The 3,599-nt window shown below is 47.6% G+C and overlaps 1 pseudogene; it reads right to left on the minus strand.

The window, feature by feature from the left end:
• Positions 1-653: 653 nt before the first annotated feature.
• On the minus strand, positions 654-3,391 carry LOC102151828 (annotated as a pseudogene).
• Positions 3,392-3,599: the final 208 nt, after the last annotated feature.

Here is a 3,599-nt window from a genome sequence, read left to right on the forward strand (position 1 = left end):
AAACATAAACAAGATAAAAGGGTGGCAGAATGGTAATGAGGAGCGAATATAATCTCACAGAATGAACCTGCATACCACTTGGTTCTGGGTGCATTATGGTCATGTTTTAGAAGGTATTAACTTCCACAATTGTAGAACAAAATGAGGCAGAGAAAACAAAAAACACAAAGCAAAACTCATGTTTTGGGAGATATATCTCCCAAAATTAAATTGAGTGTGTTGAAAGGAATTGGGAAGCGAATAGTATATCAAAGACATGTAATCATAGAAATATGAAAGTCAAAATAGAAATTAAAAATGAAGAGGTGATAAAATATTGTAATTAAGGTGGGAATAGAGAAGACTTATTGGAAAATTTTAGTCTGATATTAAAATGAGTTGTAATGGAAAAAGGGAAAAAATTTAAAAAGGAAAAGGAAGGGGGGCGCCCTCTAGTTCTACATACTGTAAATCCCTTGTCTTCCCCTAGAGCTTTGCAGTGCTGCTTGGTCAAGAACTTGCTCTTACTCTGTCCTTCTAGTTCATTTTTTGGGGGAAGGGCCTGCTGTGCTGATTCTCAGGTGTGTGCACCTGGGGGAGCTGCCCCCGCCCTGTTTACCCTGTGACACCTTTGGTCCCTGGCGGCCCTGCTCCGTCCCAGGCACAGGGTGACATCAGGAGGACATCAGCACTGGCAGCTGCCAGCTCCTCAGCCCTGGAGTCAGCTTCCGCAGTAACAACCGCAGCTCCCAGTCCACAGGGGCCTGGATGCTCCCGGGGAGGTGCGGGTGCCCTGATCTGCACAGTTTGGGGGCACCGAGTGGCAGGACACTTCTCACTATCCTGGGCCCCCCCCCACCTCCATCTGCCCAGGGGGGATGCGGGATCCTGGGCTGTGCCCACCGGTGCCCTGGGATCCGGGGCCTGTGCTGCTGGAATAGTGCTCCCGGGGTGCAGCCCCCAAGGGCACCAGGGCACAGCCCCCTTTATCCAGAGCCCCCCACCTGACCAACCAGCTTCTCCCCGGGGCCCCGCAGGGCTTGTCCCAGCCCTTTACAGAGACAGGCCCACAGTCTGGGGCTTGCTTTCCCCAGGTGCGCTTCCACTGTTAGTGACCCCGGGAGACTGGAGGCTCCACTGCCCCTCCTGCGATCTTGCCCAATTTCCTCTTAAGCGCTTTAATGTCCAGGAAGAATCCGGTGCAGGTTTTTAACGTTCCCACTATCCAGGGCTGGGCTTTCCTGCCTGTGGCTTTCACTGCCCCACTTTAGCCCAGCTCATCGCGGTGCCCCTCCCCCACTAGATTCTTTTTTACTTTATTTTTCTGCCTTCCTACCTTGTTAGAAGTGAAAACCCTCTTCCCTGTCGTGTTCCAGCTCTTCTCTCTTTAAATCTCAGGTGGATTCGTAGGTGTTCAGGATGTTTTGAAAGTTATCCAGGTAAGTTGGTGGCACCAGGTGAGTTGAGGAAGCTACTCCTTTGCCATCTTCTCCAGTTGTAGTGAATTGAGGGGACACCTGCACCCCAATGTTCACAGCAGCAGTGTCTACAATAGCCAATTGTGGAAGGAGCCACCATGTCCTTTGACAGATGAATGGATAAACAAGATGTGAGATATGTATATATATCCTGTATATACTGTATACACACACACAAAAAGGAGTATTACTCAGCCATCAAAAAGGACGAATGGAACTGGAAGGTATTATGCCGAGTGAAATAAGTCAATCGGATAAAGACAACCATCATAGGGTTTCACTCATATGTGGAATATAAGAAATAGTGAAAGAGAATGTAACGGAAAGGAAGAAAACTGAGTGGGGGAAAATTAGAAACGAAAAAAAACCATGAGAGACTCCTAATTCTAGGAAACAAACAAAGGGTTGCAGAAGAGTAGGAGGGTGGGGTGATGGGGTTACAGGGTGACGGGCACTAAGGAGGACATTGATGGGATGAGCACGGGGGTTATATGTTGAAAAATTGAATTTAAATAAAATATTGTTTAAAATTAGAGTGCCTAGGTGGCTCAGAGTTTAAGCATCTGCCATTGGCTCAGGGAATGATCCTGGATTCCTGAGTTGGAGTCCCCCATTGGGTTCCCTGCAATGTGGCTCTTCTCCCTCTGCCTATGTCTCTGCTACTCTCTCTGTGTCTCTCATGAATAAATAAAAAAATATTTAATAAAAGAAGAAAATATGCATCTATAGGGGCTCCTTGCTGGCTCAGTCAGTGGAGAATAGCATTCTTGATCTCGGTTGTAGGTAGAGGTTAGTGAAAAACAAATTCTTAAAAAATGGAAAATATTGGGGATCTTTGGGTGGCTCAGCGGTTCAGTGCCTTCCTTCAACCCAGGGTATGATCCTAGAGTCCCAGGATCAAGTCCCCAAATGGGCTCCCTGCATGGAGCCTGCTTCTCCCTTTGCCTGTCTCTCTGCCCTTCTCTCTGTGTGTGTGTGTCTCTTGTGAATAAATAAATAAAATCCTTTTAAAAATGGAATATATAAATGTAATATTTCCTAAAACATAGTATCATGGTGTGTGCTCTCATCTGTATGATTTCATCTGTGTTCTACATGTTTTATGAGGGAAAAAGTTTTAGTGATGTTAAGATTATTTCCTATTAATAAACATTCTGTCTAGCATTTCTGAGGATCCATTGGTACCGTGTGTAAGAAAAGAAAGCGTTACCGGGAGGCACCATTTCATGCCAGCATCCCCAGGGAATATGCTCTACTGCGGTCACCAGTAAAGGGATACACTACCTTAGGGCATGTGTCCCTGCTCGGGAGCTATGGCCCACCCCTTCATCTGCCTCTGTCACTGTGCTTAGTTGTCTCTTATCACTGTCATACACCTGACTTTAAGCTCAATAGAAGCTTCTCGATGATGAGGGCTGGAGACAAGTGCCCAGAGTTTTTTGTTTCCCTTCCTCCTTACCTGAGATGCTGTGGGTAATTGTAACTCCTCCCACTGACATCATGCATACCACAGTAGTAGTCAGCCTCGTCCTCAGGCTGGGCTCCTGTGATGGTGAGGGCAGCTTTGTTCCCGGAGATGGATCCAGAGAAGCGATCAGGGACCTCAGAGGGACGGCTGCTTGTGTCATAGATAAGCATGCGAGGAGATCGGCCTTGGGTCTACTGGTCCAGCTGGAGTACTTACTTGTAGTCACTGACCCAGAGCTGAGGCTACACGTGAGTGTTACTGTCCCTCCTGGAGACACTGAGACTGATGACTCCTGAGTCACAACAGTCTGAGAATCTGCTCCTAAAACCAAGAGAGAAAGGTGTTGTTATGAGAGATAAGGGTCACCCTGAGACCTTGATTTTGTGTGCTCTTCAAGGATGCAGAGTCCATTTCCCTGACCTGAGCCATAAGCAAGGAGCCCAAGAAGAAGCACCATCCAGGCCATGGTGGGGACCCTCACTGGATGTGGTCTCACAGGATCTCCAGCCAGAGTAGGGTGTCCCTGGGCCTTCTCATGACTCCACACCTATGAGAATAAGGAAGTGCTTCATGCAAATCAGCTTCCCCTCTACCCTGGCCCAGGGTCACTCACATGTAATCCGGGAGATCTTGAAAGGAGCAGATGATGGGACCTCACATACACCAATGATAGC

The sequence above is a fragment of the Canis lupus genome, chromosome 26 (assembly GCF_011100685.1).
Source record: "Canis lupus familiaris isolate Mischka breed German Shepherd chromosome 26, alternate assembly UU_Cfam_GSD_1.0, whole genome shotgun sequence".
In the NCBI taxonomy this organism is placed as follows: domain Eukaryota; kingdom Metazoa; phylum Chordata; class Mammalia; order Carnivora; family Canidae; genus Canis; species Canis lupus.